Below are 25814 nucleotides of genomic sequence, written 5' to 3' on the forward strand. Positions count from 1 at the left end.
CAACGTAGACTGGTTCCAATGAGTATTCGCAAATACAGAGGGAGTCAGCACCCACATGCCTAGCCAAAAGCCTCTACTTTTGTCAAAATTTACACTAGCTAATTAGGGCCCAGGATCCGACCTCTCAAATCCTGGCAGTCCAGAGGGCTCGCGACAGGGCCGTCAGGTTCCACCTGATGGTCCCCGAGTGGGCCTAGCCAGGTGGCGTGGAGTTTACTTACGTATATAGTGGACAAAATAAAGTTGTTCCACTCACTCACTCACTAGCTTCTGCAGTCTCACAGAAACGCAGGGTAGTGTTTATTGCCTTGGTAATGCTTGGCTTATCGACGTAAAAGAAGACAGTGTCATCTGCATAAGCTAGCACTTTAATTTCCTCATCTGCATACTTGTATCCTTTAATGCTTGAGTCGCAAAGCACACTCAAGCAAAGTGGTTCCAAGTATACCACGAAGAGTAAAGGCGAGAGCGGACAACCCTCGCGAACGGATGACTGTACCTGTACTATATATGAAAGGGTACGGTTGACAATTGACTTTGTAGAGCAATGTTTATAACAAAGTGTTATACCATCGTACAGTACATCCCCTAACTGAACATGTGGCAGTAGTTGGAACAAAAAATCGTGCTGAGCCTTATGAAAGGCCTTGGCGTGGTTGATCTGGAGAAGTGCTACTTGATCCATACTACCCTCTATGCACAGAACATATGATATGAGCATTTGTCGGTATAGAGCGGCCTCGAATTCCGCATGTTTGATGGTCGTCTACTAATTTAGTAATGACTGTCTGCAACCTATTTTTCAGTACATTTGCAAATATCTTGTAACCGACGTTAGATAACGATATCGACCTATATCCCGTTTACTCTCTTTATTTCTTCATTATCAGTGCTCTTTGGTATTAAGCTTGTGTGGCCCTGATAGAAAGATGGAGGAAGCTCACCATATTTATAGGCTCCCTCGAAAAGTTATGCAAGAAAAGGACACAGGAATTCCTGAAATTTTACATAAAATTCAGCACTAAGGCCATTGGGGCAAGGCGTCTTGTTTTTCTGCAGTGTTTTGACGGCAAAATTAATTTCTTCTTGCGATATTGGCCCATCAACGCTGAGTCGACTATCTTCTTGTAAGTATGGCATACGAAAAATAAACTGATCAGCTTATTCTTCGTAACCATTCTGAGGCTTAACTGCAGTGAAAAGATTTGTATAATGATCTGCAAATACGTTTATTATTTGTGACGTTTCTGTGTATATGGAACCACCAGACTCAATTCCTAATATTTGCTTGGAAAGCGCGTATCGCTTTTCATCACCGAGAGCCCTTTTTGTGGGCTGCTCATCTGTGAAGCGAGTTGTGCGTGGCCACACCATTGCTCCTTTGTACACTTCTCTATTCTAAAGCCCCTTAAACTTCGTAAAGTAGTGCCACGCTTTGAAGAATGCCGCCTCCTCCTCCAGCGCTCTGGCCGAAGCCGACACCGCGTCGCTATTGGCCTAATGGCATCACGTGGCCCCTTGCGCCGGCTTTGTTTGTTTACAGTCGCGCTTCAGTACCATCTTTGCTCGAGAAGCGGCGCTTGTTGGCGGCATTCTTTCCGTTCCTATTCTGTGTTGTTTTGATCTTGTGAGCGCCTTGAAGGATGTTTTGTGGCAACTGCGACGTCGCTTCACGTCATTTTCTGTTACCATGACCTGCTGCGCGTTTGGATGCCAATATAGTTTTAGCAAAGGCAAGAATATGTTCGCGATACCGTCCGGTAAGCGCAACGGGTTAAGAAGAAAGACATGGCTTCACCGAATCGGGAGGGAGAACTTCCGACCAACTTCCTCCGCGCGACTATGTGATGTAAGTTGTGACTCTCTCAGAGTATTGTATGTGCCAGGCTTGCGTATTGTGCTGCGGGCAATAACGTAGTAGATATTGCACAGTTCACTGTGCATGTTGTCATTTGTACGCACGCTTTAACATGATTTTTACGCAACGTCTGCTTTGCTTATATGCGCACTACGTGGTCGTGTTAGTCATATTTGGTGCTCTTGATCGTTTTGAACGCCAACCGGCTTGAGTTCGCGGGCACGCGAGGTTGCGTGCGATAACGTGATTACGAAATTTGTAAGATTCAGCGCAGTCCTTTTGATAAAATTTCAGTCTCGATCATGAAAGCGCCTCAGGAGAGCAACTCTCTGCCTTTTGTGGTTACTTACTAGCCTTCTTTAGACAGACTAGCTTTGTTTGCCACATTTGTTCGTGTACCTTGTTGGCGGTCGCCCGGTGGATTTGCGATACAGAGGCACCGATGAAAAGCGTGCGTGCTTTCCCGAAACAGTGTTACGCGGTGCGTTCGTCGTCGAGCGACCGCATCATAGGTAATTGAGACGTATGTGCTAATTCGCGTGAGCTTTAAAGTGTGCGAAGCTGAAGATGCGGCGGTGCAGCACTCGCAAAGAAAACGTGCGGTCGCCCGCCCGTTCCCTGGCTGGTTTAGCCGTCGTTCGTGCTTAGTTGTTTGCTCGTTCGTTCGCACGCTCGTTTAGTCGTTTGCTCGCTCGTTAGTTCGCGCGCTCATATAGTCGTTCGCTTGCTCGTCTATTCTACTATTAGTTTCTACAGTCACTATGCCTTATTGAGACGCGCTTGCTGTAGGACTCTTAGGCTGGTGCGTTTATTTACGCAATGAGACAATAAATGGTGCACACGGACTTGTGACTGCAAAGGCAAATCTGTAATGCATCTATGTGAAAATAAACTGTTGCCGTTTCATATCATTTTAACCTATGGATAAAACCATTTCACTTGCCGCAATTTCGGCCGCGTCATGGCGGGGGGATTCTTTGCGCGATCATGACTTCACTAATAAAGTCATATCTCGCAAATGTTACTTCGAAGGGAGTTCAACCGTCCTCAATGCATGCACCTCAGTGCAACTCGGTTCGCGACAAGTACGTCACTTAGTAAACGGACGAACCAACGCACGATGAAGTGTTATTCGTGATAAGTCATTAACCTCAAAAAATTACTGAAGGCCACAGTAGTCTTGTTTGAGAATGGGTCAAGCATTGTTATCGCGCTCCCGCTTCGCGCACGAATGCTAAAAACTCATTTTATTTTCTTGTGTACGCACAGTCCCGACTCGATGATCGGCCGCGGTATTTCTGTCGGCGTTGAGACACGAGAAATAGCACCAGCGCCCACCTCTGAGGCTTTGCGCGCGCTTAGATTGGCAAGCACGCACGTTGGCGGCACTGTACTTGTAATACACTTTCGAGCCTCCAGAGCAGTGATCTCCGGCAGCCTTTGTACGTCATAGCTGATACGCGCCTCGAATTCACATGGTAAGGGCGGCGCGGATTCTTTAGGCTGAGGGCTTGCTGGAAGCCAAGAGGTTGTCATTCGATGGTAAACGTGTTATTTACAACCATTCGCAACAATATCTTGCGACACGCCCTTGACAAATGTTGCGTACCTAACTGTAGGGCACGCGATACATTCGCAGTCGTCAACGCACAGCGTTAACACTCCGTCAGATACTTTTTAAAGAAATAGTTATCAAATATGAAACAAAAGCTGCCGTTACCGAATTTGTATAAGCATCCGACTAAAGATTCTATGCTGTACACGAAGTTACGCGGAGCTGGAAAGCCAACGTGAACGCCTAAAGAGCACTACCTTGCTATGCGTGCATTCACTCTGCGAAAGGTCGTCTGCTGCGCTCGAGCAAGTAGGCGGTGCCATGGTCGAGGAGGGAGCGTGAAAGAGAGGAGAAACGAGGAGGAGTGAAGGCGGAGGAGGAGAGTGGCACTACTTTACGAAGTTTCAGGGGCTTTACTCTATTCCCCTTTCCCCCACCCCTAGTGTAGGGTAGCAAACCGGATGCTCTTCTGGTTGACCTCCCTGCCTCTCCTGTCCTTGCTTTCTCTCTCTCCCTCTCTCTCTTTGCGTATCGTATTTCTGTATTTGTGCGAGAACCGTATTTATTTCATCGCTATACAACCCAGGTTCCTGGCTTTCGAAAGCGTGCACCTTGTGAAGTAGATGATGAAGGTGATGCTTTTCAGCATTTTTCTTTGGGACAGCTTACATGAAATGTCAATCGCCTCATTTTTTACTCTGTCTTTGAACATTTCTCAATGAGCAAACAATGGAAGCTGTGGACATTGTGTTATCTCTAGGAATAATTCTTTACTTTGTTGACAAAACTTTCCTCCCCTAAAAGTTGTGTATTAAGTTTCCGCAGTTCCTACACAATGCGTTGGTGGGCTAGTTGGTGCGAATCCATGAATACTTTGTTTAGCGCAAAACGACAGACACAAGAAAGACGACAGGACAAGGCCTTGTCCTGTCTTCGCGCCTTGTCCTGTCTTCTTTCTTGTGTCTGTCGTTTTTGCGCTAAACAAAGTATTCATGGATCCGCAGTTCCTAGTTTGGATAAAACTTGTGAAACTTCTGGGGACCTCATGAAGCAGCTACTAAACAGTGGTCTGTGAAAAATATAGGCTTCACGGCGTAGTTGTGAATGTGAGACAATAGATTCGTCGAAACGTACACACGATCAAGTCGAGCATGAAAGACGCCTTGAAAGTGCGCAAACCGCGCCCAAGGTGTGTAGGCTCCTACGTCTACTAGATAGTGATCTTCCGTTAACTGATGTAGGAAAGTAGCACTTGCACCATAACGATTAGTTAGGTATGAGTGAATTCTGGAATGACAAACACAGTTGAAGTCAGCCAACACTACCAAATCTCTGTCAGTATCTAGGAATGAAGCACGAGAGGGGAAGAAAGCTTTCCTGTCAATCACTTTTGAGGGAGCATAAGCGCAAATAAATCGCCAATTATGGGAACGAAAAGACAGGTCGCAGCATATAAGGCGGGCTTTCCCTTCAACACGTAGCGACAATGAAGAGTGATTTAGCTGCTTTCTAACTAACAAAAGGCATCCAGCGGAAGCACCACATGCTTGGCTAATAATACACACCTCGTAATCTGATTGAAAAGTTTGCAGCGCCAGGTTGACATCACTAGCAGACGAAATATTGGTCTCGTGCAATGCACCAACATCAATTTCATGCTGCCTAAGCACGTGAAGTAATTGCCGCTGACGCCTTATGTTCCGTAGCCCACGTACGTTGAGTGTCGCTACACATAAGGGGAGGGTGAAGGCGGTAGCCATTTTGCTCACCTAAAATTTTTGTTTTTCGTCACCCTTGGCCACCGGTAAATCTGTGGTCTTGCTCCCTTTGGACTTCTTTGTGGCACTCTCCTGACTAGGCTGATAAAACCGGCGTGGCACATTATCACTGACGTTGAGCACTAGAAGATACTTTCTCGAGTGCCTGTACTGCACTTTCTGTTGCTTCGTCATTGCATGGTGCCGGATGTTTCCTTGCCTGACTGCTGTCCATCGCCTGTTCTTCTTCCTTGTCATCAGGGCGCTTTCCTTTAAGGTTTGCTTGGACACGTGGGAAAACCGAGTTATCCTCGCCTGTAGCTTTGCTAGTGTTGCTTGAGTTGCTGTGGCTGCTCGGCATTGGATTTGGGGATCCCTGTTCTTCACCCCTGATGCCACCTGTAGTCTCCCCAGTGGCGTCTACTACCTCTGTTGAATCCATGAGATGGTCCAGTTGGGCCTCGTCTACGCTATATTGCCCAGAACGAAGCTTATTGGCGTAGGTCGAAACGCAGGCGTCCGCCGAGTGACCAAATCGGTGGCATTGCAAGCATCTCGGTGTTCTGCATTGTCGACGGACGTGTTCCACACGCTTGCAACGAAAGCACAGCAGAGGCCTACCGGGAATAAGTACTAGGCACTGGTGTCCATAAATGGACATAATGTGCGGTATTGAGCTTAAGATGACTTGAGCTGCTGTCTTTGAGCACCAAGGAAACTTCCCAGTTTGTTGTCACCAACTGTTCCATACCAGCACACTTCCATACTTTTCTCGCCACCGACTACACCTGACCATACTCCTGAAACGCTTCTTCAACGCGTCGAGGTTCAAGGTGAGGTGGAAGCCATAGTAACTTCAGCTTGATGTTTTTAGTCTCCGGATTCATCACCATGTACTTCAGCCCTCTGACATGCAGCTCACCACAGGCGACGAGAGTCTGTTTTGCCGCACTACTAGCGCAAGTAACCATTCATACATGGCTCATTTGATACTGTCCGACACCTATTATATCTGCAGTATTCACTATTTCAAGCAGAGCGTCTCGGAAATCTGGAGCACGGTATGGTCTGCCACTCAAGTCCGCATGATGAAAAATGGAATTCAAAACATCGTTACCGGTTGGCAGACGCTGGAGGACAGCTTTGTAACTTGCATCTTCATTCAGAAACGGGGTCGACGATCCTCGGCCTGGGGCCGATACGCTGTTTCCAGCAGAGAGCCGCTAATTGTCTCACGTGACGGACACATGTAATAACAGAGGTGATACACGAATGTGTGTTCGTACCTGTATCACCACGATGACCACAGATTAGGACAATAAATATGTTCGTACCATTGTTCAGTATTCTGGGTCACCTGTGTGTCGTGCGCTAAAGAGCTTCACTAGTCATCTTACTTCACACTGTTGAATGGCTCATGATTTTTTTTTATTCGCGTTGGTACAATAGCTGTTAGGTGGGCCAGTGTATTATCTTGTCGGGAACCAAGGCGCCGTCTGACAGCGCTGACCTCAGCATCCTCGTTAGCGGCGTCGGTGGGCGCTACAATCGCTCCGCCAAGAAAGAAGACAACGGAAAGAAGGGGGTATGTGATTGTACAAATGGCGACACCCTATACACTTATTCCGAAAGCACCGCTTCAGCCACGGCTCGCGTGTTGCAGATCATACTGAACGCGATAATACCACTAGTTGCAGCCTCTGCGACTAAAAGATGCTGCACGAGGTTCCGAACTGCTGCTTGAGGAAGTGGCACTCGAAGTACCGGTTAATTAACTCCCGCGTACAGGTAAGGCACAGTGGTAAGGGGAGTGCCACCCATAGCGCAACATAGTGCCACAAATAACTACCTCCTAAGAATGTATGCTAGACGCGTTCTTAACTAGCAACTGCGGTTTGGTGCATAATCTTTTGTTTTTAACTGCGACCGCATGTTTATTACTACCCAATGAGGAAACTATCCGTCCGTCTGTACGCCCATCATGTAAGATGAATCGCTGTAAAGAAATTATAGTATGAAAAAAAATTCATGCAGAAACTCCTCTGGGGATTGTCTATGTGTCGTATATGGAAGAAGAATTTTCCTCTTAAAGATTTTCGATCTTTTCGATTATATCGCCTTTGACTAGGAGGTGGTTTATTGATTTTGTTGTCATCTAAGTTCTGTTATAAGGCGAAAATAGCTTTCAAGTTAATGTCTCCGGAATGTGAAATTTTGACAGTGCACCTTAGCATCCCAGGCTAGCGTTCATTTTCGATTATAAATGCTTATTTCCCTACGGGCATACACAGTACATACCGATTGGATAGTGCGCTTGCCAGGTGCTAAAATGAAGTCATCTTTACCGGTGACTTCAACTCGCATCACGTGTCATCGGGTTACAGAACAGATGCATGTGGGACGCGTCTATGGGACTGGACCTTAGATAAAAATATCCCATGCCTTAATTTAAAAGGACCCTCATGAGGCCCCATAGCAAATTTTGGTCATACGCTGGAAGTTGTTACGTGTCCTCTAGGGAGCGTTCTGCCGTAAAATGTTTTCAAATCGGCTCATTAATAGCCGAGATAGAAATATTTGAGTGCTGCAAACCCATGATTTCAGCAGCCAGGCTCCACTGCCAAGCAAGACGCTCTCTCCACTCGTCCCGTCTAGCCCCTCCATACAAGTTTCCGAAAGCGGCGGTGACTCGTGGATGGAGGGGCTTTAGCCTCCGCAAGCAAAACTCCTTGCCTGCGTTCTCCCATACCGGACCTTGAGGATTGCGTGACCCATACGTCACGGACCCCGCCTTCACTTTTTCTTTCTCTTCGCTTTTATGCGAAGCATATTACGAGAGCTCACCCCAGCTCCTCAGGCGCGGCGGTGTCGCCTTCAATGACCTTTGACCCCATGCCATACCACGTGACAGCGAGACGTCACGACAGAGGAGAAACGGGGCTCCAACTCGCGCCGTCGCTCGCGGCGTCGCTCAACTCTCGCAAGATAGGCTGGGTGGGAATCGAACCAGGGTCTCCGGAGTGTGAGACGGAGACGCTACCACTGAGCCACGAGTACGATGCTTCAAAGCGGCACAAAAGCGCCTCTAGTGAATGCGGTGTTGCCTTAGAAACGAGCTGTTTCTAAGGCTCAGGCGTGCGTCGCTTGCTCAGGCGCACATTTCGTTGCCGCGCCGAACGCTGCGTTGCTCGACGCTCACCGCGTCCAATGCGGGGCGCGTAGTCGCTGGCGGGTCGACGGGAACGCTGTCGCGTTCCACTCTTGAAAGCGAAGCACAGTAACGCATGAGTTGTTTTTTCGTCTAGCCGAACCAAATATAGCCAAGCAACAGCAGTTCACCAGGCTAAACAGTGGTTCAACAACTAAAATAAAGGCTAGTATGCTTCGCATCCTGGGCTTAACCTTAGCTAAGCCACAGCCATTTTTTTTTTCAGTGCTACGCACTTCCGTTTAGAGCTGTGCACGGGCTCGGGCCGGCCCGAAAGCCCGGACCCGGCCCTGCCCGCGGCCCGGCCGGGTCGCGGGCCGTACATTTGGAGATTCTCTCACTCGGGCTTGGGCCGAGCCCGGGCCAGGCTTGCTATGTCTCGGACGGACCGGTCGGGCTCCCCGATCTCGACTGAGTACCTTATCCGAAAGTATGCTCGTCGTCTCGCATGTAGGTACAGCAGGAAGTGCAATGCATTTATTCATGAAAAATGGAATCTACAGGGACGGGAGAAAAGTATAAACGCTAACAAAAGGCAAACGAAAGCTAGCGGAGGCGCGGAATGCGTTTTCGGTTCTACCAAGTAGCGACGCTGGGGAAAAGCCGCCACTTGTAGGCGCCTCCCAGTAAAAAGGCTGAGAAGGGAAGCGTTCGGGAAGCGAAGATAAGTCTGTGTACGGCGCACGTGGGGTCGCCTTTGCCACACATTCAAATTAGCCAAGCGGCGGTGTATAGGGGGCTTTTCCAATGGGCAGTGGTATTGCTTGAAGACTGGTCGTTGACCGAAGTTGACAGGAAGCACACGCCGTCCTAGCTCATGCTAGAAATGTCACTGTTTTCATTCAGCAGCACCTTAGAAACGGGTGAACTTTTTCAACTCGCAGCTGTCGGCACCCAAAAAAGGGGACTACTGGGTGTTTTGTGGCATTCTCACGACGAGGCTTCACAAAGCTCCGAAGACGCGCACCCGGAAGCGCTTGCCTTAACCCTTCATCAATTGACAACTTTCTGTTTTTGCAAAGTAACTTAGAACGCGCTGCATCTGTATATATTCACGATATTGTCACATGGAATGCAAGACTTCAACATTATAAGGTCATTTAAATAAATTGATTTTCCTGATATTGTTTCTTCTTGTGTCGGCGTAGCTTTATTGCAGGTCGGGTCGGGCCCGGGCCGAGTCTTAACCCGCCCTAAGGCCGAGCCGGGCCGGGCCGGGCGAACTCAGTTTTCTTTAGCCTCGCGACGGGCCGGGCCGCCTGTGGTAGTGTAAGGCCCGGGCCGGGCGCGGGCTCAGAATTGTGGCCCGTGCACAGGTCTACTTCCGTTAACAGCTCCGCGCGCGAACTGTTGTCTCGTTCGTTTTTGCGCGCTGAGCACAAGGATAGATGACTAGTGGTCATGGAGGAAGGAAAACTGAGGAGAGGCCCTGAAGTCACTCTTTGTGAAGCTCAGTGAAGCCAGAACTTGGCGTTGCTCCGTCTATCAGGCCAGTTCTCTTGTCTTGTTTATCTTTCTCGCGAAACCAAGCCGCGCTGCGCGCAACCAGGCTGCTGGGAGGCGCGCGCTCCGCAGCAATACTAAACAAAAAGATGCAATCGCGATGTCTCATTGCATTACCGTTGCCGAAGCCATGAAGAAAGAAGTTCACAATGAAATTCGCAAATTGGGCCGTGAGGTCGAATCGGCTGCTTTTACCGGCCTTTATGAAAATAGACATGCCAATTATAAGGCCAGCCAAGTGAACTGTTCTCATCAACCGCAAGTACCGGCGGCTGCCCAGTTCTTGCGTGTTCTTAAAAAAAGGTCACCGTTATGGCTGCCTTCTACTTGCTTTTCTCTGCTTGGGCTTCCTGGGGCTCTCAGGCGGACTTGCGAGCTAGACGACTGGCGATACGAAAAAATGTACGCATTCTCACTGCACTGCAAGAACGCACTGGAGACACGTACGACACACCGACCCATATGCGGTCCACTTGGAGTTTATGAGCACAGACACATGTTCTCGCTGTCTCTTGAGGAATCGTCGTGCTTTATTGAACAAACTTCGGGCGGCCGCGCATCACTACCACAGCGCGCTGGCGAGGAGGCAGAATGCCATTTCTTACTCCGCGTTTAGATTCATTGATTGCGGCCTTACCACAGTAAGTGAAACTTCACGGAGCCAAAGTTTTGCGATAGCCGGCGCACGGTGCAAAACAATACGTGCGTAGAACCGGCCTACGTGCGACCATGGAACAGCCGTTTGATGTGTTCGCAGGCGCACGTTCTCTGGAGCCTTGCTCAATCTTGCAGCGCATCCGATAACCCGTCCCTGCGCTTCTCAGGCGCACAAATAAGAAACGCCTGGGGTAGGGAGGATTCGTTCTTTAAGCCAGAGCAGCCGCTTTTTTCCCATCTTCCAGGAGGGTGCAATTGGCGTGTAACGCCCCGGGCAAGGAGGATGCTCAAAGACCAAGCCTAATCGAAACGGAGGATGGATCCCTAATTTGCTATGGTTGTCTCGAGTGGTTGCTGGTCTGGAAGGCGCTCCGCAGTGATGGCAGGCCCCTTTGTGTAGTGTGCGACTCTAGGGGAGACCCTTTTTCACGAACTGTGCGACTCCAGGGGAGACCCATTTTCACAAACTGTGCGGCCCTAGTGGAACACCTTACCGTGAACTGTCCGACTCTAGGGGAGACCCTTTCCGCGAACCATACAGGACCCGATGGTTGCCGCCAGAGGAGGCAAGCACGTGCAACGTCGCCTAGGAGGAAGGGTCAGCCGTCCATCCCCGACCAGACTCCGTGCATATCACGTGACGTTGACGTGAGCAAGAACCCGCCTACGATTTTAGCCGGCCTATTTAAGCGGCCCCGCAATGTATTTTTATTCATTTATTCTCTTCTTGTGTATCCTTCACCAACCATTGAATAAACAGTGCAACTTTCGCATTACAAATTGCCTCGTCCCTGCCTGGTCGCCATGGTCTGCCGGACGCCTGCAGCCTGCCGACAACGCCACGCTACCCAATAGTAACGCCGGTCGCGGTTCGAGAAATGGGCGTCGCAACAAGGATGAAGCTTCGGCTGGCAGGCGCACGGTGTTGAGGGCAGTAAAATGCATATATTCTACGTAACGCTCTATCAGTACGTGTATTGAGGTACACCTGTGCTGGTGCCCATGAACCTCGAACGCGCTCTGCTTAAAAGACTTCGTGCTGTCGCGAGTACTGCGAGAAACAAGCACCAGTTAAGCAACATGTGTTTTAATATACACAAAAGCAAGTTTTACTGAACAGGAACTATGCATTCTTGCATAACGTATACGTTCTACGTGCCGCAAATGGACCATGCTACAAATGGACCATGTTGCCAAAAACAGGAATCACTGAACTGCAAGGCGTTCATTGTACAGATTCTGAAACGCATTGGTTTCGGCCTGCGATGGCACGTTAGCATGATTCCGCCAAAGAGGGCAAAATTTCCCGCGGATATTCCTTCGTCCGTTGCCATTGCCGCGGCGCAGTAAATTGCGTACAGCGCTGCATGCACGTTCATTTCACGAACTTTAGTTCCTCCTGTCCGACCTGGCCACAGCGACATCCTGGAGAGCACGGTCCAGATAACACAGCCCAAGAAAACAAGGAGACCAACGGAAACCTGCCCACACGGCGCCTTTGCCACGGTACGAAACCTACAGAGCAACACGTGTGAGCACACAGAACCATAACAAAGCCGCCATTGTGGCCCGAAAGGCGTGGCCGCTACAGCAAAAGAAATAAAAAAGACACAAAAAAGGAGAAGCACCTACGTCATTTCCTCCACACTTTTCTCCTAGCGCGTGGAGGGGATAGGGCCTCTCCTCAGTTTTCCTTCCTCCATGCTAGCGGTATAATTCACTGCTACACGAATACTGCGGCAGACCAAGCGGATCGCAGGGCATGATCACGCGCTTCAACATGGTAGAAAATGGCACAGTTTCGCGCGCGTGGCTGCATGACCGTCGAAGCAAGCAGACGAAGCGGAAGTACATCTCTCTTGCTTCTGTGCGAAGTAAAACAAAAAACACGCAGACATTGTGTTGCTGTGTTTTATTATTTCTGTAAATTTCAATTCGTCAAATCAAGCAACCAATCACGCAAATAACAGATGGTGCCTTGAATAATTCTCGTAGTCACGTGTCACGACGAGCGACGTCACACTGCGGACCCAAGTACGTACGCGCAGGGACGCGAGTACGTTACCGTCCGGCTTGGAGCGCAGCGGCCGCGAGGAGAAGAAAAAATGGCGTTCAGATTGAAATTTCCGATCTTTCCGGAGCGCGCAGCGATGTAACTCTTTGCAAACGCAATCGCTGACGCGCATTCTATGCTCTGCGCTTATCAGCTCAAAATGGCCAGACCTGGTGAGGGACCCTTTATTATCAGACGACCTGCATTTGTCCGTGGGTGATCTCACTCAGTGTTAGATTTGACGTTTTCTAGCACAAGTATTGCCGTGACATCTTGGACTACGATTGATTTCTGTAGAAACAGTGATCATCTCCCGGTATACTTCGAAATTGCATGCCCTTTAACATCAGTTGAACGACAAGGCAGAACATTTGTTAATTGCAAAACATTTAAAGACTGCTTGCGCTTCACCATTGCGTCATTAACTAATAATAATGAGGAAGAAATTGGCTCGAATATTTGTTCAGCGTTACAGATGTCCCAACAAAAGTCTGAATTCGTAATTCAGACAGCTAAGCGCACCTCACCTAGTTCCTGGTGGAACAGTGCGTGCACAAGAGTTTATCGAAGGAAAGCTACTTGGAAAAAACTTCTACATAATCAGAGCCCACAAAACTGGGAAGATTATATATTTATTTCGGCAACCTTCAAACGTACTGTTAAACACGAAAAACATGAGTTCGATAAAAAACATTGCGATTCTCTATCTAAATCCCAAAACAAACGTGCTTTATTTATTACCTTCGTTTAGAAACAGACTCCCAATGAGCGTTAATGTAAACTCAATTGTCTATACTTCACAGCAAATGCAGGAGTCCTTAGACCTATTGGCTAAAGGATTGGAGAGCCGGTTCACAACGCGCCTTCAAACTTCTGTTTTTACTCCTGCATTCTCGGACTACAAAGACATATCCTATTCGGAAGTAGCAAAGGTCATGTTACGGTTGCCATCTACAGCGCCTGGCCCGGACCGAATAACAAATGTGAAAGATTTTCTTCCAAGAAACACCAAGTGAGCTTCTGAAGTTGCTTACCTACTCTGTTAGTAATGCATGGATTGCACAAGAATGGAAGAACGCCAAAATTATACCGTTATTTCAAAAGCAAGGGGCAGGGTATACTATTGACATCAGACCAATTGCGTTGACATCAAACATAGTGAAACGTATTGAAAGAGTGCTTCATGGGCATATAATAGACTTTATTGACGAAAATCAATTGTTGAGTCCTTGTGAAATTAGATTTAGATCTGGCTAGTCAATATGGCACGCGCATGTAGACCTTGAAAGTCGCATTAGCATCGCCAGACAGAAAAAAAAACAATATGCAGTTTTAGTTTCCTTAGATATAAGTAAAGCCTATGGCAGCATTGAACATATAATTTTAACAAGCATATTACAGGGCCATTGCTTTTCAGGCTATATTGTAGCATGGGTGCATGAATTTTTAAAAGACAGGGAGTTCTATTGTTTTCGAAGCGGCTGTTATTCAAGTAAACACAAGCAAACAAGAGGTATGCCTCAAGGATTGCTACTTTCAATAGTATTATTTAATATTTGACTGAGCATAATACCCGTTCACCCAGGTGTCAGTAGCTACGTTTATGCTGATGACATTGCCTTTTTTGGTATGGCTAGTGAAATATACTCTCGTTACGAAATTTTGCAGTCGTATCTAAGGGAACTGGAAGGCTGGCTGGATAGCGTATACTTAAACTTGAGTGCTAATGAGTGTGCTATCCTTGTTTTTCCCATTAAAGACCCAGAATACATATCGCTAAACTATTATCTCGAAGATATTCCACAAGTAGAGTCACTCGAATAACGTGGAGTTATTTCTAACGGAAATCTTAACTGGCGGCCGCATATTGAATGCATTGCGAAAAAAGGAGCTCGTACAATCGGCATTTTGCGCAAATTGAGCAACTGAAGAACAGGTATGCGAAGAAAAGCCCTTTTGATGGTATATAAAATGTACGTTCGTCTGGTTTTAGAATTTGGCTGTGTTTCATTCTTAGGTGTTCCATCATACAAGCTTCGGCCGCTAGCTTTATTAGAACGAAAGGCGCTACGTCTGTGCTTAGGCCTTCCAAAATACGTTGCAAATGCAGTATTATACCTGGAAGTGAGAATCCCACCAATTTTATGCCGATTTCACCTTCTGACCGTTCAGACTTTCTTACGGCTATATGATTCACCATTAAGCCGTCCTCAAATAATTTTCATCTCCAATCCGGAATTACTTTTTCTCGTTCATTGGCCCAGGTACCATACACCACAGATTATACTTGTGCAAACATTACTTGAACTGCTAAATGTGCAAATTCACGATGTGCTCCCTAATAATGGATGGATGGATGGATGGATGGAGTAACTTTATAGAAAGGTCCTGTGAGCTACGGGGTGCAAGGTCCCATAGAGCGGGCTACTCCCACGTTGGGACCGGGAGTTGTAACTTCCTGGACGCATCGTGGGCTCGCTGGACAGCCCAGAGCTGCTCCGCCATTTCCGTGCTGCGTAATGCGTCTTGTAGCCTGGCGGAGTCTTGATCTTTGTTTGCGTGGGTCCGACCACACGGCCAGAGCAAGTGATGTACGTCTAGTGTGCTATGGCAATTTTCGCAATATGATGTTTTGTATAGGTCAGGCATGTAGTGATGTAGTCTGTTCTGCGTGGGGTACGTGTTTGTTTGAAGCATTCTGAACGTCAGGGCTTGAGGCCTGGTGAGCTTATTGTGAGGTGTGCTGTATATTCTGCGGTCTAGATAAAAGTGCTTTATGATCTCGTTATATGTGGAGGGAGGGTCCCGATTCTCGCTGGGATGGTCACGACCAGAATAGGTGGCGTCGCGGAAGGTTAGGTCTCGCGCGCTCCTGTGAGCCATCTCATTGAGATTGCGAGGGGCGTCCTCGATCTCTCCGAGGTGTGCCGGGAACCAGCAGATGGTGTGATGCTGCAGCGGTGCGGATCTATTGATTATTTGTAGTGCTCGTCTTGCAACTGCTCCTTTCTGAAAGGCTTTGACGGCCGAGCGTTAATCGCTGTAGACGTGGGTGGTGGTCGGGTATGTGAGCGCGAGTGCGATGGCAACCTGTTCTGCTATCTCGGACTTGTGGGTCTTGACTGTGAGAGCGTTTCTGACTTGACCTTGCTTATTGATCGCGGTGACAACGAAGGCTTTCCTGGTCGGGTACTGTGCCGCGTCAACGAAACAGGCTAGGATATTCTTATCACGTATTTCGCGCAGGATGAACGATCCGCGTGCCAACCTTCTGGGTTGATGGTGCGCGGGGTTCATGTTCCGTGGCAGTGGGTGAACCGTGTAGGAGTCGCGTGTGTCCGCGGGAACGCTTTGATATAGATTCTCGATTGCTGTGGTGTCATGACCTAGTTTGGCTAGGATTTCTCTACCCGGTTTGGTCCCAGAGAGTCTTGTCCATTGAGCCCGTTCTTGAGCTTCGGCGATTTCTTCAAGTGTGTTGTGTGCCCCCAGTTGCAGCAGGAGCTCTGTCTCGGTGTTCTTGGGGATTCCCAGCGCTAGTTTGACTAGCTTCCTCAGTTGTACATTGAGTTTGTCCTTCTCCGCTACCTTCCATCTGTGCATGGCCGCCTCGTAGGTGAAGTGGCATAGCGCAAAGGCGTGTGTTAGCTTGAGGAGATTTTCTTCCTTAAGGCCGTGTTGTCTGTTGGCTACGCGTCGTATGAGATTCAAGGCATTATTCGACTTTGTCACGATCTTCTCCACTGTCGCGGCGTTAGAGCCGTTGCTCTCAATGAACATCCCAAGGACTCTGATTTTGCTGACGTGTGGAATGGTTCCTCCGTCTTTTGTTCTGAGAGTAATGACGTGTGTGTCTCTGATTTCCTTCTTTGGTTTGGGACCGCTCCTCGATGGTTTGTAGACGAGGAGCTCCGACTTCGCAGGCGAACATCGCAGGCAGGTGGGAGCGAGGTATTCCTCGATCACGTCGATCGCTTCCTGCAGAGCGCTTTCAATTAATCCCAGGCTACCTCCTGGGACCCAGAGTGTTACGTCATCGGCGTATATCGTGTATCTGACGTTCTCGATTTAATCCAGTTTCTTGCCTAGGCCGGCTAGCGCAAGGTTAAAAAGCGTCGGAGAGATGATAGAACCTTGCGGGGTGCCCCTGCCTCCGAGTTTGTATTTCTGGGACTTGATTTCCCCTAGACGGAGGGTGGCCGTTCTGTCGCTCAGGAACGATTTTGTATAAGCGTAGAGTCTCATGCCGAGGTCGAGGTTGGAGATCGTGTCGAGTATGTAGTCATGTGATAAATTATCGAATGCCTTTTCGAGGTCTAGCCCTAGGATTACTCTCGCGTCTCTCGTGTCTGCGTCAATGATCTGATGCTTGAGGAGCTTCATGACGTCTTGGGTGGATAGCCCGGGTCTAAAGCCGATCATTGCTGCGGGGTAGACATCTTTATCTTCGAGATGTTTCGAGAGCCTGTTTAGGACCGCGTGCTCGGCTAGCTTGCCGATGCAAGACGTCAGCGAGATAGGTCTGAGGTTATTGATGTTGGGCGCCTTGCCAGGCTTTGGGATGAGCACGATAAGGGCCGTTTTCCAGTCTTCTGGTAGTGCTCCATTCCTCCAGATTCTGTTGATTTCCTCTGTGAGGGTTTCGATTGAGGTTTCTTCGAGGTTTCTAAGTGCCTTGTTAGTTACGCCATCCGGCCCCGGCTCTGACTTGCTGTTTAGGTTCTGAAGCGCCGTGCGTATCTCTTCGGTTGAGAAGTCCCGATCTAGCTCAGGGTTGGCTTTGCGACGATATGCATCGGCGGTCGTGCCTCTAGCATTTTTGGCCAGCGGGAGGTACTTGTCGGCGAGGCGGTCAATGAGCTCATTTTCCGTAGTAATTTTGAGTTCCACGTGCATGATCTTGTTCAGCGTACGACCCTGGTCCGCTTTGGTTTTGGTTCTACCTAAAAGATGTTTGAGCAGGTGCCACGTCGCCCCGCTGTTGATGCCGCTGTCCGCGGCGTCGCACACCTCGTTCCATTGCTGGTTAGATAGTTGCGTGCAATATTCTGCAATCAGCCGGTTGAGGGAAGAAATTCTTTTCCTAAGCCGTCGATTGTGTCTTTGTTCTTTCCATCTCCTGGTGAGCGATTGTTTGGCTTCGAGCATGTGAGCCAGTCAGCTGTCCATGCTTTGAACGGGGAGATCTGTCTCTATTTCCTTCGTGGCCGCCTTAATGTCGGCCTTTATTTGCGACGTCCATTGTTCCATTGATTCTTTGCCTGTTCGGCGTTCGTATCTGAAGTCGCGGAACTTGTCCCAGCCGACGTACGTCATTTTTCTGGGTCCTCGGATGGGGTGTCAATCGTTGTCTCAACAATGTGATGATCGCTGCCCAGATCTTCGAAGAGGTTGTTCCACTGATAGTTTGGGACGTTGCGGACGAAAGTGAGATGTGGCGTTGTGTCGCGGTTGACCGAGTTACCCGTTCTTGTGGGGTACTCGGCGTTCGTGATGAGCGTTAGGTCAAGTTCATCGGCGTCGTTTAGTAAGTCCTTGCACTTGGCTCTGCTGGTGACGTATCCCCAGGCCGTGTTAGGGGCGTTGAAGTCCCCGGCCACGATCACGGGGTTGTCGCCGGCACGGTTGCGGGCGAGCTGGAGTATTTGCTTAAATTTCCTAATAATACGCGTTTCCTAATAAACTTCCTAATAATACGCGTTCAAATTACCTGGAGATCAGGTTCGATGACATTTTCCCGAATGACGCGAAACTTTTACGTTACGGCATCTTAAACGTCATGTTACAAGACCACCTAAGCACCCTAGCAACAAACATTATCATTGGAACAGATGCATCACAGTGCGAGGAATTGACTGGCGTTGGAATATTTTGTTTTGCACTTGACTGGTAGTTTTCTTTAAGATTGCCTGATTTCGTGCCTATTTTTCTGGCCGAGAGATTTTAGCAGTAATCCCAGCTTTACGTAAATTACATCAAATGACTACAATAGCTGCTATTCTTACTCCCTTTGTGAATGCTCTTCCCTTACCGCTACTAATGATTAGCCATGCTAGACCTCTTCCACTTTCTAGTTCCTCTCCATGTGCAATGTGTTCATTTGATTGGAGTACCTGGTCATGAAGGTTTGTTTATTAATGAAACTCTTTTCTTCCTATTCTACCAGTGACAGCCCAGATCACGGCGGCTAGATTTTCGATGCGATCAATTAGAAAAGCCTTATCAAACCCCGTTCTGACTGCTTCTTTAGATTATAAGCACCTGGCGTTTGCCTGGCGTAGCGAATCCAGTAACACAAATATGCTTGAGGTCTCTCTCACCAAATTACGTTGCCGCATTCCCTCCCAAAATTTCTACTTACGCAGGTCGGGTTTGGTCCCCCCCCCCCTGCTCGTTCTGTAATTAGGAGGAGACGATACATCACTTTCTTCTATCTTGACGCCGCTTTACTGCGGCGAGAAAAGGAGTGTTGGAAACACCTTTTCGATGCATTCGCCTGGACTTAACAGAACCTGCTATTATTTCGTTCCAGGCGTCCACTTTGGGATTCAGTCACAGCGATGCTTACTTTGCTGTCCAAAGATGTCTTACAGAATTCAAACGAACGCCCTGCTAAATTATATACTTTTTGTATTTTAAGTTACTTTATACTCATTCGACATGACTTTCCTGATTCTATATTAACAGATAATTCTACGCTATTTATTGCTAATTCGAATTCGAATTAGCAATAAATTACAATAACAGATAATTCTACGCTATTTATTGCTAATTCCATAGATATTCGAAAATTTATGCTATAATCCACCCATTTATAAGTAATCCACCCATTTCTTGGCCAATTCCCCATCGTGGGTAGGAGCCACACACGTTATAGACGACGACGACGACGACGACGGCGACGACAACAACAACAACAACAACAACAACAACAGCACAAAACAACAACAACAACAAGGGAATTGCCAAATGATTCGTTCTAAAGTTCCCCGTTTAGCCCTTTCGGTATGTTGGGTGTTAGTTTTAATCTATCCAGTGTGGACAATCCCCCTCGTGGGTACGAGCCATGTTTTGAAGCAACAACAACAATATGATGTACATGCATCGATTGCATCGTACTTCTAAGGCGACTAGGATTCAACCCATCCAAGGGCAAGTTTCCTGGTGATTTCCCCTGCTAGATTACCTCAATGGGTGTTCCGGGATTACAACCGCCACCGCCTTTCCTGCCTTCACCTGGTCATCAGGCTGTCCCATGGAACCAGTGGAAGCAGGCCTTGGAGACGTATATGGTGGCTTCCGGAGCTTCCGAGTTCCCAGCCGAACGCCGCAGAGCGATTTTGTTTACCTTTCTTGGCATGAAGGGCCAACGGATTTTTTCTACACTGAAGTCATCGGACTTGTCGCCGGACTCTGCTACCGGCGCTTCGAGTGCATGCGACACCACGTCGACGAAGGATGCTTATGGCTGTACAATTGGCAGCGGCGGCAACGACTCACGAACGTAGGCTAACAGGGCTCGTCTGTTTTACAGCGAAGCTGTTTACCTCTACCAACCGGCGATTATTTCGTGGCGGTCCGCAGAAAACTCGGCTTGCTAGAAGTCGACGATTTAGCGCAAAAAGCACACACGGGCGGCATGATTTTATGCCAATGTGTACACTCTGCGTATTAACAATTGAAGTCATCGCTCTGAAATATATTTGTTCCTCTCTACCAACCGGCGATTCTTTCCTGGCAGACCACAGAAAATTCGGCTTTCTAAAATCATAAAGTCACAATGCATCGAACCTTCAGGACCAACCGTATTATGAACAGCATCACGCGCAAGCAGCTCGAGGACGAGGACTTTGTCAAATCGGCGCTGGACCAAGACTTGGCCTTGATGAGAGGAGTGCCCAACACCGTCCACTACTGGATGGATCCCGTGCACGGTGCGACGGCCATGAACGCATCGAGCCGGACGCTCGTTTACGACGAAACTACCAACCACCATCCGTGACTCGTATGTCGACCTAACGTGACAACTGTCAAAACCGAAAACCTCAGTGTATACCACAGCGATCATACAGCCGTCGTGAATGTCGTTGTACAATAAATGGTTATACACTGCATTTCCAGGCGTACTCATTTCATTCGTTAGACTAGAATGGATGCATGGATGTATGGATGGTAACAGCTTCGCTGGCAATCCTCCTTCACAGAGTGGATTGGGCTTTCAAATTTTTTCATTTGGCGACCAGCACTTCGACGTTCGAAGGGAAGACCTGCCGTGCTGCCCTGGATTCAGGCTCGGCTTTAATAACAGGCTGGCGTACATTGACAGACTGACGACGTCTTCTGGTGCGCCACAGCCACTTTTTGGAATCTGAAACCCATCTCTTCCCGCGCACGGACGTCACTGCTCAAGTTCTTAAATTTGTCGTTGGTGGCTGGTGGGCTTGGAACTGTTCACTTTGGCAGCGGCTCACGGACGTAGGCTAACAGCGCTTGTGTATTTTTTCGGTTGGTTGTACATTTTTTTGCCTACTACGCAATGCCGATGCTGCCCCTGCCATAGGTGCTTCTGAATATCGCGTCTTGTGTGAGATGTTGCATTGTTGTGTGGTCAGCTGCTGCAACGCTATAGCTGGGCTTTCCTAACCACATGGCAGACGCATATCCTGGTCGTATTAGTGAAATAGGGAAGGCGTTTTGCTGAGAAGGCTCCTAGTATTATCAAAGAGATTGTCAAGGTCATAAATGAATTAGCCACTAAGCTTGATGCCTTCGCAGTTGACATTAAAGTTTAGGTTGGGAAAGTTGGGAGGTTGGTAAAATGTAGTCTGTAGAATTAATAAATGTGAGATTTGAAGAGCTTAAGAAAGCTGTTGAGAGCTTTTGACATGAGCTAACAGAAGTGAAGACTAAAAACAAGAACAAAACAAAACCAGACAAAACAAAACCAAGAGATGACCAGACAATTGGCTAACGCAAAGAGGGAGATAAGTGAACATTAGCAGCATGGAAGGAACATGAACACGTAAATTCTTCGGCTTCCACGTCCTGCAGACGAGAATCTAAAGGTGAAAGTGGGTACAATGGCTACTTGCCTGAAAATTGAGCTCTCTGATGGAGACATTGATGTGTCCCATCGTGTCCCATCAAGGCTAAGGATAGATAAGGATAAGGTTTTGCCAAGATTCGCAAACAGGACATCCCGATACAAATTTTTGTCTGCAGCTAAGAAAACAAGACTAAACACGAGTCAATTGTCTTTGGAGGATACTGATCTAATCTGCATTAATGAACATCTCTGCTTGGAAAATAAGTTATTGTTCAGGAAAGCTCGCGAGGCGGAAACAGAAAAAAAATAGAAGTTTGCATGGATATCTCAGGGCCGCATTCTGATGCGGAAAGCGGAAAACAATTTTTGAGCAACAAATGGACATGATTTGCCACGTTCCATTAACATTACCCTGCGTCTTAGCTCCAATGCCCGGCCCTTCCAATTAGCGGTGGGTTTTGGATTTATTGTCCAAATAGCTGTCATAAATTGGTACAATGGGAAAGCTTTAAAGGTTGAACATTTCACATAGAAAAGCCTAAGTTTACCCGCCATGTTACCTGCAAATATTAGTGTCACGTCCACTTGCATATTTCATATTTATGTTTATTATCTTTTTCTCCCACTCTCCCCTGGAATCATTTAATCCCATTCACCATTATTATTATTTCTCTGTTTCTAATAAAAAGCCTCTCACTCCCTCTCTCTCTCTCTTTCGTCGGTCCTACATATTGTGTCTGATGGTGACCTTGCCAAAATTGTTTAGTTGCTCGTGTTAAAATCAGCTCTTTATTTATCGACATGCTTAATCTTTCAGATCTTAAAAAAAACAGAAATGTAACACTTTTCCCGTTTTTTATTGAAATGTGCGAAGTCTGCGTAGGAACTTAAAACACTCTGGTCACCTATATAGCGCGACTAGATGCTGTTTTCGACATTATTGCTGTGAACGAAAGATGCTTGAAAGCTGATGAAACAGGCAGTATGCAGGGTTTCGGGCTGTTATCGCAGCCACGAAATTTGCGTGCGCGAGGAGGTGGAGTGTCCTTGTTTGTACGGGAGAACATTGTGTGCAATGTGATGTTTGATGAATCTGTTACTAATGGAACTATAGAATCGCTATTTATCAACATTGAAAGAGGGCCACTCATTGGTGTTGTGTACCACCCGTCCAGTTCTTCGATCAAGACGTTTCTGAAGGAATTTGAGTCTATGCTTATGAGAGTTTCTTGCGTGCACTGCAATCTTATTGTAGTTGTCGGGGACTTCAATGTTGACTTGTCCTGCGATACCTGGAAGGAATACACGTTGCTCTGGAAATTGTTTAACTTGCATAACGTAATAACTGAGCCTATACACGTATAGTTGAGCCAACACGTCAAGTAACCTTATTAATCATGCCCTTTTCAACGTTAAAATTATGTGGTTTTACGTGCCAAAACCACTTTCTGATTATGAGGCACGCCGTAGTGGAGAGAGAGCGTAAACTTTTATTTCAAATCAGCAAGATTTGAGTCCGGCGTCTTTTAGTGTGTCTGGGCACCCGCCGCGGACGCGGTTCCGAGACCTTGTCTCGAAGCGGCTTCCTCGGCTCGCTGGACGGCCCAGAGTTGTGCTGTCAGGTCAGAGCTGAGCAGTGCGGTCATCCAGCGTGACTGGAGGCTGGCGGTGGAAGAGACGGAGGGGTCGGCACTGCCCGACTTGTTTGTTAGGTCCCGACACTCCCATAACATGTGATTTAGTGTGGCAACCTCGCCACACGATGTGCATCTGTTTGTAGTGTACATGTCTGTGGAGGACTCTGGAAATTTCGAGCACTTGGGGTTCTTTAACGTGCACCTAAATCTACCTTTTCAACGTTGACAATGGTGTGTAGGCTGGTGTGCTTCATGTTCCGGTAGCGTACCACTTGACCATTTTTGTTGCTATCAGAATTGAGCCGCTCAATACTAAGCCTTCCAGGGGAAGAGTGACTACAAAGGTTGATTACATGGTACCGCGAGACAGAATAACTCAGATCAATTCCTGTGTTATGTATCATGTGGATATTAATGTAGATTATAGCAATTTCATACGTTCTCTTAAAAATGCTGTATCACTAAGCACCACCGCAACCAACAGTAAATATTCCAACCAACACTGCCGTTGGATGACACCCAGTATTCTGAAAATGTTCAAACAAAAAGACTGCTGGCACCACAGATGGAAGCAGCATAGAAACAATGAGTATTACACAAACAAATTCAAGCGTTATAAGAATAGGTGAGTTTCCTTGACCAGGAAACGAAAAAGAATACTACACAATGCGACGCGGTCCCACGGCCTCCGAGGGGCTGGACATTCAGTTTAATGACCCGCTACTCACTGATCAAGAAATAACCTCACACTATCGAAAATGCAGAATCAAATACCCCCTCCCGCACGCCAAACTCGAACGTGCGCAGGCGGCCGCGTTTCGAATGCTACAAACGGACTCGTATCCGTCACGAGGCTTACTGAGTCATTATAACTCAGACATCACGGCAAATTGCCCAGACTGCCCAGAACTCCATTGCTCACTCTCGCACATGCTATGACAATGTACCGCGTTACCAAAGGGCGCTCTCTCCAGTGAGCCCAAATGGGGAGAAGCCCTCAAAAGCCCGGACCTCAAACTCCAACTCAAGGCCGTCCAGAGGGCCCAAGAACTGGCGGAGCGTCACCACGTTTCCGTCCCGACTTGGGCGTCGCCTACAGTTTCGTCCCGAGGAGCTCCCCGCTTGGGATCTCCAATGGCTTAAAACTCCTCGAGACCTCAATGAAGTTCTTGACTGAGTGACCCAATGCTCATCGAAGAGACTGAGGGCAACGTGAAACGAGTTTGGGAGATAGTAAAAGCTGCAGTTGACCTTGATTCTGATAGACGTGTACTGCCTGATGTTATAACTCAAGACATGGTGGATCGCTTTAACAACTATATTGCAGACGTCGGGCTCTCTTTGGATGCACAATTTCCTAACACTTCGGATGTTACGCGCCCCTAAAGAACCATTTCTGATTGTTCTGCCATATATGAAATAGCAATGAGACACGTCGTACGCAATAGTAAAAAATCTACACGATAGTAAAGCGGCCGGGCTTGATACTATTCCAGGAAATTAATAAAAATAATATAGACATTCTGGCAGTCCACCTGTTGCTCGTGTTCCATCACTGGCAGGAGTGTGGCATGTACCCAAAGGAATTGAAGTTGGACAAAGTCGTCCCTGTATACAGAGACGGAGACCGTTCAAGTGCCTCAAGTTACAGACCGATATCCGTGTTAAGTGTGATTAACACAACATTCAAAAAAATACTCTCAGCACAAAAACATCGTTTGCATTCAAACATAGTAGGTATAATTTGCCCAAACCAATATGGTTTCCGGTCACACAGATCAATCGACTACATCTACTGCAATATCAATCAATATAAACCTACTGCAGTTCTGCAACTAACCCAACAAATTAACAAAGCCCTGAACAACAATAGGATTGCCGCCGTAGTTTTCCTAGACATAATTAAGGCTGTCGATTCCGTTAACCACAACATATTGTTAACTAAGCTTCATGACTGGTTACAGAGGCAAAATTCACCTTCTTAAATGCTACCTTTCCGACCGACAGCAACGAGTAGTGATGGATACCGTTATGCCTTCTACTCGACGCGTGTACTTCCGCTGGACTCTGTTCACATATTAAGTGTTGCTGACATAATACATAGAATAATAAAACATGATGACCCTCTCTCATCAAGCACCTTTATTTTATCTGCGCGCTGTACAAGGACTGCAGTAAGTCACTGTTTTAATTACTGGTTGCGAGAAATGCCTATGGTCGAAGGCTAATAGTCTCATATACAGCTTTTCTGGACACGTACCAACTAGCGCCCCAAGCGGCCCCGGCACGAAGCTAGCTCGCTTTCAATGGAACCAGCGGGTTTTTCGCGAATAACTAAAGCTGCAGGCCGATTATTGAGAAAGGCAGGTGAGAGACATGTTATGAAAAGACAATCCACACGAGCCAAATGCAGTGATCATGCTGTGGCAAGCTAGAATATTGTTTCCAGAGCGGTTAAAGACTCGGCAACAGAAGCCTATGGAAACGACGAAAACGACGAATGCTATCGCAATATCTGCTGCAGAGTATGTAGTCCGGAG

This window comes from Dermacentor albipictus, unplaced genomic scaffold (genome assembly GCF_038994185.2).
Source record: "Dermacentor albipictus isolate Rhodes 1998 colony unplaced genomic scaffold, USDA_Dalb.pri_finalv2 scaffold_13, whole genome shotgun sequence".
NCBI lineage: Eukaryota > Metazoa > Arthropoda > Arachnida > Ixodida > Ixodidae > Dermacentor > Dermacentor albipictus.